Below are 14,532 nucleotides of genomic sequence, written 5' to 3' on the forward strand. Positions count from 1 at the left end.
AGAAGACAGAGGAGATTGTATTTTTCTTGTTTTTCATGTTGAGCTTGCTGTCCAGGACAATGCAGAGGTTGCGGGCATGGTCTGTCAGTGTGGGTGAGGGTCCTTGTTTGGAAGGCCACCAGGAGCCATTCCACAAAAAAGGTGTCGTTCCTGAAGATTAGTACTTTCAATTTGTTAGTGTTGAGTTTCAGGCAGTTTTCTCTCATTGATTTGGTGATGCTCGTCATGCACCTGTGGAAGCTGGCCCTCGTGGTGGGTGTCGTTGGTGTAGGAGATGATGTTCAGATGATGTTCAGTCCATGGTTTCTGATGATGTTGGCGAGGGGAGTCATGTAGCTATTGAATAGGGTGGTGATGAGGGATGAGTCTTGTGGGACATCGCCGACTATGCTGAAGTGAAGGGAGGAAGGCAGATTCTTTTTTTTAATGATTTTATGATTTTAAAATACATACAAAAAAACACGCACAAAGACAACCCACGTTGTCATAGTAATTTTGATGGAAGGACTAAGCAGACAATTATACCTTTTTCCCATTCATAAGATGTGACATGGCAGAAAATATTTCTAGTCTGTAAGGAGCATAGGTGTATTCAAGTTACAACACTGTGAGCGAGCTACATACAATCATTGCCTGAAGACCTGGAGATGGAGTAACTGTTTAGTCAGCCCCCTGTTGTATACGCTGTTGCAGGTAGGTACGAAATGTTTGCCAAATGTCCCATGGGTGAAACGAGGGGGGTTGCAAGTAAGCACACATTTCAATAGTATTATCACAGAAAGCGAGTATTTTGAGCCATCCAGCCATCATCGGGTAACATCTGCAGCCACAGGGCAACTAAGCCTGGGCGGAGTTCGTGGAGTTCCGATATGCAGAGCTCCACGAAGTGAAAAAAAACTCTGCCAGTTCTGCGAGCGTCGGGGTACGTTAAGGTCATGCCATTCGCAGTGATTTGAGCGCCGGGTGAATGTACCATGCTGTAAAATCATCACCATGTGCAGGGCAAGAGAGCCGCGCAGCTTCCTTTCTGCTGCTCAAGTAGATTTTCTACTCGAGCGGCAGCTTTCTCAACACGAACGTAAGGTTTCTTAATGCGAGTGGTCGCGATCTGCCACGACCACTGGCATTGAGAAATCCAACCACCCGCGTGACAAATTCTGGCCGGGAGGTGACTTTTCCTCATTCACGCTCACCAACTTGACATTGACGAAGGTGAGCGAGGAAAAAAACTCCACTGCGCTTCTTGGAGCAGAGTTTAGGTGAACTCTGCATGCTCTGTGGAGCACAGAGTGCAGAAAACTCTGCAAATTGAGCTGAGTTCACCATCCAGGGGTTAGGAGCAACTCTATCTCAGATTGCGATAGTAACAACACAAGCACATCAAACCTACGGACACCCTTCAGAACATCACATACATAGCCCAGTATTGCGAGAAGAAGGTCATAGTGGTTCCCACCATTAAGGAGAGCTGTGAGAAAACCACCACTCAAAAGTCCCTAATGTGGATGCATGTGCAAGTAAAGTGCCCAAAGTCTGCATCTTCCGCCTCGCACTTAGGACAGGCCGTGGACCTAGTGGAATCGATATTAGATAGGGAGATGGGGTTAGTATACATGCTCTAAAGAAATTTGAAGTGTATCCATTTATGTCTATGATTTGGAGATACAAGTTATTATTGGCGACAGCAATACTACTAAGTTTTATCTGACAGGAGTTGTTGTAGTTCACGTTCCCAAAGCTCCTGAATACGACCATCCCTGGCTGGTAACAAAGCCAGGCTTGCGTGATAGTGTTTAGTGGCAAGGTGTCTTACATCTGTATCAACTATCAATGTGTTCAGCAGAGTAAACTCTGCAAGGTGATAGGATAGGAGTGGATCTGTGCGTATGGTGCACTGTGGATGTGGTGCAAAAAGGAAAATTTCAGTGGGGCTGTGGCAGAAAAGAGTACATCTTCAGCATGGGAAAGAATATGTCCATCCGAGAATAAGTCCCCAAGTCGCATTTTCTCAACAAGGTTCTCTTGTGCAGAAAGGTAGCCACTGATCATCCTCAAGTGGTAGTGTAGTAGAGTATAAAAGATCGCCCACCAGTAGTCAGAGAAGTTTAGGTCATGACCAGAATGTGGTGGAGAGAGTTTGTATGTCTGCGGGGTCTAAGGGAATCCCCTGGGGGAGGAGTGAGCATAACGGGACCCTGACAGCATGATCCTGCACGGGTCTGTCATATGGAAACCATGCAACCCTAAGGTACCAATGTAGCTCATCCTGGCATTGCGCTACTAAATAATAAAGCTGGAGATGTGTTACCCTAAACCCACTATGCTCATAAGGGAGAACTAAATATACCATCCCATACCTGACCTGCAGCCCACCTAGATTAATCTCAATAGCAAGCCTCTCAGCGTGGCAAACAAAACCATTAGTGAGGGCGATAGGAATGTTTAGGAATAAGTATAAAAAGCAGGGAAGAACCACAATTTTAATTATGGCTATGCGCCCGGCCATGGAAAGTGGCAGGTGGATCCACCGTTCCACCTGTTTTGTAAGGCGGTCAAACACTGGGCCATAATTCAGTTGAAGGACCAGTTCCTTATTGCGATGAACATGGACACCCAGGTATTCAACCATGTCTCCACACCATTTCAGGGGGTATTTACACGCGACAGGTGTTGTGGCATCAGTAAGTGGAAACAGTTCAGATTTTCCCAAGTTATTTTGAAGACTAGTAAATGGACCAAAACGTCAGATCTCACGGATAATGGGAGCTAGGTTACCCGCGGGGTGGTGCTAAAACATCTAAATGTCATCTGCGTATAACGAAAGCAGCAAGTGGGCCACAGTAAACTGTAAGCCACAGTGGAGGTATTTTTCTTGTAGATGCCGAACCAGGGGGTCCATGCCATGATAAATAACAACAGGGACAGGGGGCAGCCCTGCCTGCCTCCTAGCTATCGCAAACGGTGCTGTGAGCATGCTATTGGCTTGACTGCAAGCCATTGACTGTGAGTAACGGAACGTAATAAGAGAAGTGATCCCTGTGGCAAACCTAATTTTGGAGCTTTGCTAGCAAGAAAGGTGACTCGAGTGAATAAAGGGCCATTTCCACATCTAAAAGTGCCATCACTGCTGGAGTATAAGGGGAGATTCTATTGAGCAGCACAAATAATGTTCAGAGATTGAGAGATGTAGAATGGTGAGGGACGAATCCTGACTGCAAGGGCAAGATGATAGTTACCAACAAAAGAGAATTGTGAATATTTTGGCCAGGGTTTTGTTGTCAGAATCATAGCAATGACAGAGGTCTATACGATTGATAATGTAGTGGGTCCTTGCATGGTTTTAGAAGAAGTATGATCATAGCTTCACAGAGAGTAGGGGGCAGGATTCCAGTGTCAAGTGACTCAGCATGCATAGCCAACAAATGGGGTTTAAGGAGGTGTTTGTAGGTCTTGTAAAAGACTCCAAGGATGCCATCCAGGCACTTTGGATCCATCCAGGGAATCGATGGCGCTAATCACCACTTCTTCAGAGATTGGTTCCCTAAGGAACTGCTACTGGGGTGTGGGGAGCTATACCATGCTATCTCTGATGCCAAATGTCCCATGCAGGCTCATTGCTGTTTTCCCTATGTTAACATGTAGATGCTGCAGTCTTTGCTTTGCACACAGAACTACACACATATATTTTGCTTTGTGCCACTCTGTACTTTCACACAGAACTTACTGTTATTTTTGTGTTCTGTATTTTCCTTGGATTTAGTCTGAACACCATAGACAAGTTCAAACTACAATGCCCGTCGCTATTCTATTTTGGTCAGGCCTTAGGACATAGACAGAACACACATATGCATCTGTTGTTTCGGATCATGTACTCTTTGTCATATAGGTATGCACAGACAGGCAAATGCACGGACAAGATTGCGACTACACCTGAGATGTAGAACCTTATTCTGTGCATGCTAAGGTATGGACTGCTGCAAATACCCACAGATCTTTTGGTGCGGGGCTTTACCTCCTCAGTTTGTAGATACTTCCTGTTACTGCAAGTTTTTCAAGCTTGGATTTTAAAAGGTGAAACACACTTTTGTGCTGCTGTTTCAATCCCTTACGTTTCCATATGGCTCAACCAGTTGAGATTCCGGCTTATTGTTGCGCAACGGTTACTCAACACTTGTTACAGAATGGAGTCCCCAATGTGGGGTCTCCTGTTGTTTTTGTGGCTGAGGCAAGTCCTGCATACCGCTTCGAGGTTTTCTACTCCTGGGTTATGTTTCACATTGTTGATACAAATTATAATATTTTTCATTCTTATACAGTAGCTAATGTTTGTGGAGCTTATCACACCTATGGGATCATTGAGCCTCCTCTTATGACTTTGGAGAACCATATTTGGTGTAATGGAACCCTTCCCTATCCTCTTGTTCTGTTTGCATGGGCACCTTAAGTATTGATGGGGCCACATGGCCTGGTTTGGCAGGTTTTACTCCATATCCACTTTATGCCATAGCTAATGTGGCAGATGTATGTTTGTTGTACGCTCAGGTTGACCATTTCTATAAACATTGATACAGATTGTTGCTCATGCCTTTTTAGCTCCACCTCCCATGCAGACCTCACAAGGGGGAGCGCAAACGAAATTGGAGTCTAGAGGGAAAGACAGAACTAGGACGCCCTCCACTCAATAAGTCTGAGTGATGAGAAGAAGCCGAACGAGTATTCTCCATGGTAATCTAACTGAAGGGAGATAGGACTACGCTCACCTTTGGGGGCTGATTTCCTACTTTGAGTTCCTCTTGGCTGGTATGAGAGGTTAAGCCACGTGAAGGCACTTGAAGCACAGTGTCTCTTGCAGTGGCATTCAAATTGAGTTGCCCTGAGGAAATTGCCTGATTTAAACCATGGCAATGAAACATGTCGGCTGTAAGTAGGGTGTGAAGTGATAGGTAGTCTTCACACTCTCTTTTTTATGTTTAAGTATTTACTGTTCGCAACAAAGAAGGGAACATAAGTAAAGTTTAACGTCCCGGTTGCACAGTAGCTTGCATGTTTAAATGTTTAATGTTGTGAGTTTTTGTTACATATAAGTTGTGTTCACTGCACCATTCACTGTCTTTTTACTTTGGGTCTGAGACACGTTTCCGTTAAAGCTTGATGGCACCAATGATGATAACAGGGCCATCCTGGTGAGTACCAGCCAGGGGTCCCATTGGTGGTGCGCCCGTGAGGTGCCATCTCGCTCTTCACACATTTTTTGTCCTTTCAAAGTGTATGTGAGTCTTGTGTTGTTCTCAATGTCTAGATCAGAGCTAGGTTGCATCTCATTTAAGCAATAGATTGAGACATCTTGAGTATCCCGAGACTAAGGAACTCCCTGGGGTGATTTATTAGTAACCAGTGATGTCTATATATCAACAGATAAATATTGCCTTGAGAACTAGGACTTGTGTTGTTTGATGACTCACAAGGGGGAGGCCTTGCAATTGGCCCAATTATTATAAACTGTTATGGGCAAATCACACCTTGATCATGAAGAATTTCCATTGTGGATTGCTCAAAATATGGATCAGCTTCATGCAGTTTTTCCCCTCACGGGTCCTGTGAAAAAGCATAGGATCCTTACTATGTGATTGCCTACTGATCTGGTCCCTCCCTTGGCTGACTGCAACACCTGGGGGTCAGTGTTAGCTACAGTGTATACACTTTGTATGGCACCCCGTTGATGACCATTTTTTCCAAATGTAATGAATGAACATAGGGCCCGTCCTGCCCTAGATTTGAGAATTAAGCTAGTGGGTAATTTTCCCATAGTCTCCAAAATGATTCTTTCTAATTTTAAAGGTGAAGTAGCATCCTTGATTATACACCAGCAACTTACTGCTGTGGCCGCGGCCAACCATGTACATGAGTTGCCTGCATTTAATTTATACATCTTTGAGCTGTAATAATTTGGGGTCCAGACCATCTGCGCAACTCTGGGCAAACCTCCTCCTGAAAAGGAAGGTTGTCAGTTTTTTCCTAAGAAATCTTGGGATAAATCAAGACAACAACAACAGAAGCTCAGGCCTCGTTTCGGCTCACCACCACTGGATGCTTCTGAGTGACGATATGATTTGCGTGATTGCACTAAAATTAAGACTGTGGAGCGTTTTCAGGTTCCTGATCCTCATTCTCCTCATTACTTTCGAGAATCATCTGATCAACAGTAAGACAGAGGCGGGAGACAGGTTCGCAGGCAAGGTGAATCCATGCAGCCTAAATAGGACAAGCAGCGCTCGTTTGACACTTAAGTCAAGAGAGAGGAACCACCTCCGTATAGAGTTCTCTTTCGAAGGAAGAAGGTTGCTGCTTTAACAGCGAAATATGCCCCAGACGGTGAGAACCCTTCTCCTGGACAGGAGTTGGGTGGTGACCCCCCTCAACAGCGCATCGTAAGTCACCGTAGTGCACCCGACACTCTGTCGCTTTCTGGAGGAGAGAGCAACTTTTGCTCCTGTTGAGACGGTGGATACTTCTGTTAGACATTATCATTTAGACATGAAAATTGAAGGTGATATTAAAAGCACCATTAATGCTATTTTTTTAGACAATTTGACTTCTTCATATGGCATTTTATTAGCAGAGGTCGGTTGGCCTCCCTCCTTTATTCTTGCATGTCCTCGTGGGGAAGATATATTCCTCCCTTCTTTTTCACATCTGGTGCCTGGGGAGACACAGCATGCTTACGCTTCCGAGTGGGTCTTTGCATTGGCCACTGCCCTATACCGCAACCAGGTTGGTTGGGATGTGAACTCTCTGCAACATTTTATTCCGATTTGTTCCACCCCTCAACCGCAGCCTCAATATCCAATTAAACATCATGCGAAAGCATCCGTTAAAGACGTTCTTAGTTTGTTGAAGTATCACGGTGTTCTTGAGCCCTGCGTCCCTTCTATGCATAATCCTCTTTTCCGGTTTTGAAACCTGACAGTTCCTATTGCATAGTCTTTCATTATAGACCTTCGAATAGTCATGCACCCACTTTTGCCGTGCAGAACACCGACGGTACAGCCCTGATTAACAATATTGTCTGTAAAAGGTTTAAACCTATGCTGGATATTTTTCATGTTTTTTTAGTCACAACGTGGCCCCCGAGAGCCATGATTGGTCCGCATTTACCGCCCTTGGTTCCCAGGGACAATACATAGTTTACCAATGGGATATAAGAACAGCCCCAGTGTTTTTGCAGCACATATCGTGTTCCTTTTACATGATTTTGATCCTGACACTTTATCCTATGTCGATGATATATACCTTACCAACGATTAATTAAATATGCATTTGACGAGAGTGGAACGCATTATTACGCGATTCGCTGAACTTGGCTACGAGTTCAATTTGCAAAGTTTCACATTGCATTTCTTGCTGTCCTTTTTTCTTGGTTATGAATTAACCCATGAGGGTAGAGATTTGGCTCCCCATTTTTTTTGAATAGTGTGTGCAATTGCAACCACCTTTTACCCGCTAAAAATTGCATTCCCTGCTTGTTTTATTAATTTCGGCAGGACTTACATTCTTGAATATGCTCAACGAATCAAACCTCTTTATGCTTTATTACACCCGATGTTTTCCGCTTCTTTTCGGATTTTGGAAAATACTGCGGTCTTACGCAACTTACAGTCTGGTCTACTGGCTACACATTTCTTACACACAAGGCTTAACACCACTAATTTGGTCATCCGGATACTACTGAGGGCAATTGGTTTTACTTATGTCACATCCAATGCAGTGCAGATGGCCATCCTTAAAGAATGGCCTCTCGCTCAAGGTAAACAAATCTTTGTTGTTTCACTTGTGCCTGCCTTAGAGGCACTAATGAAGGCCAGGGTTTCCAAATCTAAATCCCTAAACCTGCATTGGATTCAATGGGCTGTGTCTTTTACATCTGTTGATTATTCCTTTATTTTTGATCCCGCGCTACCAACCCAGGGGTTTCTTCAATATGAAAATGTTGATCCTCTTCCTTCTACGCTTCTTCCTCTTGATCAGTGTAAATGTATCATTTATACTGATGGTTCAGGACAACCAGTCATTGGTTCTAAGCAGGCTTATTCTGCAGCTAGTGCTATAGTAGTAGGCACCATGATCAATGGAGTTTTCCACTCCACTTTGATTCATACGCAGTCTCTAGTTGACTCTACGGCACAGTTGGCAGAGCTGAAAGCATTGGTTTTGGCTCTCAAGCATTCTGATCTCGAGTCGCTCACCCTTGTGGTGTGTGATTCTTTTTACTATGTTCATTCTTGCAATGACAATTTACATTTTTGGAGGCAAAATGACTTTTGCGATTCCAAAGGCAGCAAAATACAGTATTACATGCTTTGGGTAAAGATGGCTGAATTTCAAGATCGGTTCCTCTTACACATGTTGTACATACATTGGGCCATCAACGTACGGGAGTGCATTCTGTTGGAAATTTGATGGCTGATGAAGCAGCCAAATCTGCAGTAGCCACAACTAGATTAGCCACGATTATGCATTCTATGACAAAAATTGATTATGATATCTTAGCTCTTATAGCCGCATGCTGGGAGGGCACTGCTTTTCCTCAAGGATTTCCTTCTAAGTATACTTATCAGTAACCTATGACAATGTTCCTGTTGTAACAATCCCTGGGGTTGGTGATCACCTGATACTAAACCTCGAGCATGGAAACTCTTTAATAATGGCTACTCATGAAGTCATAGCTTCTGCACATTCAGGGGTTGCAGCCAGTGTTTCTGTTTTACAGCAACGGTACTGATGGTGGGGTTTATATCAACAGACTTGCTGTTATGTCTTATATTGTGACGTTTTTCAACAAATTAAATGTTCTACTGTGTCCCGTCCACCTCAGACACACCTTTATGTTTCAAAACAACCCTATCTTGATCATTGCAGTCCCCTTGTTTTAGACAATGCATTCAAATATGTTTTGGTTACAGTTGATTCTTGCTCTTGTTTCCTCTGCGTCTGGCCACATGGCTCAGCTGACGCTCAAACTGTTATTAAGGATTTGCAGGTATTTGTTTGAACTTATTCCTGTGGCGCTATCCATTTGGAACAGGGTCCGGCTTTCACCTCTAAGGCATACCGTGATTCAATGGCATAGTTGGGAGTGCAGGTGCATTTCTCATCTCCATTTAGACCTGAGGGAAAATCTATTGTGGAGCGGATGAACCGTGACTAAAGTAGTCTTAAACAGAGAGGGTTCCTCTGGTTATTATATTGATCAAGATAATTTTTCTTCAGACAGTTCTTTGTTGTCTTCTGTTTTGCCTTCACCACCAGCACAAATTTGTGATGTCATCATCTGGTTAAAATGCTCTTATCTGGATCCACCTTGGATATATATCTGGATCGTATATTCCATGGTATTTTTGTTCATGTGGACTGAGTTTGTAACAGTTTTTTTCCTTTTTATCAATGGCCATTACCTCCAAGAACGTTCTGCTGCAGATCTGGTTGACAGGATGTTGGCCCCACATTCTTCTTTGCGGAAAATTAAAAGAGGCCAGTCCCTTGTCAACATTTGAGCAATCACAGTCACTGATGGATTTGTATGGGATAAAATACCATTCGATGTATTTGTTACTATGGAGATGCTGCAAATACCATATGTGTTCTGAGTTTCCGTGGGTGATGTTATAGTACCTGCTATGCATTCAGATGATTGGGATGTGCATACTGTGAATGTGAGGTTTTGTGAACTGCAATATTGCACTGTCTTTGATTCTGAGGATTTGTATTTAAATTCTGCTAACTATGCCGATTTGTTCTTTTATCAATATTATGGGCATCATTTTTTACATAGGACTTGCAGATAGCATCCTCAATATAATTATACTCATCTTGTCTCTATCAAATCTTATTGTAGACAAGTAGGAGTGTGAGAGTGAAAGAGTGTGTCCTGTCACCGCGATTCCTGAGAGGGTCAGGAGTGCTGTGTTCTAATCACTTGGTCCTCTGTGAGTGAGTAGGTGGTCAAATGAGACAGTATAGCTAGTTGTTCCTGATTCATGGTACTAAGGTGGTAGGATAGCTTAGTTCCTGTCAGGTTCCTCCGTGATGTATCCCCAGGATTGTACTGATGCTATAAAGGGGCCCACCTCTAGATCATCCCAAGTCTGACATTCATAGTACCCAGACTGTTAAGGAGATCAAGCGGGGGAAAAAATAAGGTCCGGAGGGGAACTGCTGGGCTGCTGGAACCGGAAATCTGAAATATACAAAGCACGGAATAAGTGGCGTTGGGCTTGTAAGACTAAACAATAACTACCAATATGACTCATCCCTCACCTGTGATTCAAATTCAGGAATGTTGATATATGAGGTAAGGAAATGAACAACTCCTCATCCCCCCCGAGGTTACTGTAAGGGAGAAATAACAACCTCTCTGTAATTAAACTTTCCCAACAAGTACCACTTCTTGATATTGCCTAAACAAGAAAATACACCTACCCCTTGAGGGATAAAGAAGACACAACGATCCTCTTGTAACTGAAGACCATCAATTCTTTACCTCTTGTCTCCTTATGAATTATATAAATGAGTAGTGCCTGCATTAACTCATGCATGTAGTACTGTAAAATAAATGAACTTAACACTGTCACCTTGCGTTTCTCTCACGCACTCGGTTCCCTCCACAAAGAGAAGGATAACGTAGTTCCAAAGATAAATAATATCAGCAGCTCAGCAAAATGAAGAACCAAAAGATTAGCTTTTTCCAAAACACACGATCCAAAATAGTCAGGAAATCAATCTTGAAAGTAGTCACCAACAGCGTTCAATACTTTCAAAGACCCACAAAGTACTAGTACTGTTCCAAGGTGTGTACTGAACAAACTTGACCCAAATATCCTGAAACAAGTCACACACCACCTCGACCCAAGAAAAGGAAAACCTGAAACGGATGCCTTCACGATGTAGGCGCTTCCGAAGCCCCAGCAAATATCTCCTCGGCACTCCGAACTCCCCCACCTTCGAAACAAGCCCCACCGGTACCTGGAGAATAGGCGCTTCCTAAGCCTCCGCCAAGTAATCCACAGGAGAAGGTGCACACACCCTTGGTCGCTCCTTCAAGCCAATCTGAATAGGCGCTTCCTAAGCCTCCGCCAAGTAATCCAGCTTTGACAACGATATCAGGAAGTCACCGATCCTCCAGATAAACGAGAACTCTATAAACACAAATAATCATCAGCGCGTTCTGCCTAGTAAGCACGCTATATGCTCTTTTCCTGGTGCAGAACGTCATACAGCGCGCCGCCCCAGGAATCATGGGATTTGTAGTTTCTAGTCCCATGAACGTTTCCCAGCGCAGGCAGTGTTTACCAGCGGTCGGGGAATCGTGACAGTACACCCCCTTCTCCGACACTCACTGACTGCCACCAGGTTTGCCCGGATGCAGGCGATGAAACAAACGTACAAGTCTCGGAGCATGCACAGCAGCAACAGGCTCCCATGAATCTTCCTCAGGACCATACCCCTTCCAGGATATCAAGTACTGTAGTCTGCCTCTCACTCTCCTAGCATCCAGAATCCTTCTCACTTCATACTCAACGTCTTGCTGCACTCTCACAGGCACCGGAGGATTATTGCAAGGACTCTTGGCAGGTTTCAGAAGAGACACATGAAAAACCGGATGAATCCGGAAATGGGTAGGAAGATGCAATTTTACAGCCACAGGGTTTATATGCTTAATCACCTTATAAGGACCAATAAACCTAGGATTGAAAACGCTGTACTTTCGAAATCGAATGTTCCGAGTGGACAGCCACACCCAATCCCCTCTTTTGTACTCAGGACATACCTTGCGATGTTTGTCTGCCTGAATCTTATACCTCCTTTTACCTTTTTCCAGGTTATTCCGTGCTTGTATCACAGTGTTTCGGATAGTAACCAATCGTGATTGCAATGTTGGGATTCTAACATTAACAGAAGGCAAACTCAAAGGGGCAAATCTGGGGTGAAACCCGTAGGTACAATAGAAAGGAGTATACTGAGTGGAAGAATGTATTGCATCATTGTACGCCACCTCGGCGGCCCACAGCAAATCAACCCATGCGTCAGTGGTGGTGTCAACGAAACATCTCAGATACTGCTTGAGTGTTTGATTCAACCTTTCAGTCTGGCCGTCAGTTTGGGGATGAAAGCTTGTGGAGAGAGAGGAAGAAATACATAGTTTCTCACACCACGCCTTCCAAAAACTTGCAGTAAATTGAGTCCCCCTATCAGATACTATGGAACTAGGAAGCCCATGCAACCTGACTATATGTTGGAGCAAAAGCTGAGCTAACTGACCAGCTGTTGGAACTTGCTTACATGAAATGAAATGCCCCATCTTTGTTAAGTAATCCACCACCACGATAATGGCTGTCATATCCTGATCTTTAGGCAACCCCACCACAAAGTCTACTGAGAATCTCTCCCAGGGAATCGTTGGAGTAGGCATAACTTGCAGGAGCCCCTGGGTAGGTCGATGATCACTCTTGGCTTGTGAACAAATGGAACAGTTTTTCACCCATGCAAACACGTCTGGACGAATGGTAGGCCACCAGAATTTCCTCAACATCTTTTCCAATGTTTTTTGTCCTCCTGTATGGCCTGCACAGGGAAGGTTGTGACACCATTCAAATGCCTTTTTGCGTAGACTCAGGGTAGGCAGAAGCATCTGTTGGCCTTTCATGGGCAACCCTTGTCTAAGTTTCCACTCCGGATGCATTCGAATCCAGGTTTTCCATTCAAAAGTCTGAATCCCTCTCCTGGTTTTCTGGAGGAAGTCTTCCAGGCATATTACCCCCACTATTTTTTGCGGTTCAATAATGCTCTTCTCAGGTGTCATCTTTACAATGGGGTGATTTTCCTGGCGGGTTAGAGCATCAGCCTTCCTGTTTTCGCTTCCTGGACGAAAGGTGACAATGAAATGAAATTCGGCAAAAAATAACATCCATCGGAGTTGCCTGGGAGTAAGATGTCCGGCCGCCCGTAAAAACTGCAAATTGCGATGGTCCGTATACACTGTGATTCGATGAGACGCTCCCATTAACCAGTGTCTCCATTCAGAAAATGCATCCTTGATAGCTAAAAGTTCTTTTTCGGCTATTGTGTAGTTTTGTTCTGCTGCGTTTAGTTTGCCTGACATAAAGGCTATGGGATGGAGATGTCCGGTACTCTCGTTTCTTTGGAATAGTACTGCCCCTATGGCCATCTCTGAGGCATCTGCGTCTACCACAAACGGAAGGTCAGGGTTTGCATGTGTAAGCACTGGGGCGGTGACAAATGCTTCTTTCAATAAGTCAAACGCCTTTTGTTCAGCAACGCTCCACACAAATGGGATGTTCTTTCTCGCCAATTTCGTGAGTGGAGTTACCATCTCTGAGAAATAAGATATGAATCTTCTGTAGAAATTCGCAAATCCTAAAAGACTTTGTATATCTTTAACACTCTTGGGTCTGGGCCAATCCACAATCGCTTGTACCTTCCTCTCGGCCATAACCTGACCTGACGGAGTGAGCATTACTCCCAGAAACTCCACAGTGGTAACATGAAATTCACATTTTGTCAACTTACAGTACAAGTGGTTCTGTTGTAAGGCTTGGAGAACTTGACATACATGACCCTGGTGTTCTAGCTCAGTGTCCGAATAAATCAAGATATCATCAATGTATACCACAACAAAGATGTCTAAAAACTCGCGTAGCACTTCGTTAAAAAAAAATTGAAAAGAGGCAGGGGCATTACAGAGCCCGAAGGGCATTACGAGATATTCAAAGAGCCCATAACGCGTCTTGAAGGCCGTTTTCCATTCGTCGCCTTCCCTCATCCGAATTAAATGGTAAGCGCCTCTTAGATCCAATTTAGTATAGATATGAGCAGATCGTACTTGCTCCAACAGGACTGGAATTAAAGGCAACGGGTATTGATTCCTGATTGTAACAGCATTTAATGCTCTGAAGTCGATGCAACAAAGCAGCTCTCCATTCGCTTTTGGTATAAAAAAAAGCGGAGAGGCTGCTGGGGACCTAGAAGGTCGAATGAATCCTAGCTGTAATAGTTTATCCAGATATTCCCTAAGGTGCGTTGTTTCCGGTTGGGAGAGTGCGTATATCCGGCCACAGGGAATCACAGCTCCGGGTACCAAATCTATTCGACAGTCGTATTCTCGATGTGGCGGTAATACCTCGGCCTTACTTTCACTGAATACGTCCCCGAACTCCCGGTAACAGCATGGCAACACGACTTCCTTTTCGGCAGCTGTATTTATGACATGCATGGTCGCAAGGATGTTAGATGGACGGGGCTTTTCAATGTTACAATGTTCTTGGCAATATGCAGATTGCAAATCCAGATACTTTCAAAGACCCACAAAGTACTAGTACGGTTCCAAGGTGTGTACTCAACAAGCTGTGGCCCACCAACAGCTGATGACCACTACATACCTGCCATCCCCGTCTGTGTAGGAAACCCTGGGAGTGAAGGGAACCGTCCGATGTATTAAAATGCAGACCACGTGTGAAT

This window comes from Lissotriton vulgaris, chromosome 5, assembly GCF_964263255.1.
Source record: "Lissotriton vulgaris chromosome 5, aLisVul1.2, whole genome shotgun sequence".
In the NCBI taxonomy this organism is placed as follows: Eukaryota; Metazoa; Chordata; class Amphibia; order Caudata; family Salamandridae; genus Lissotriton; species Lissotriton vulgaris.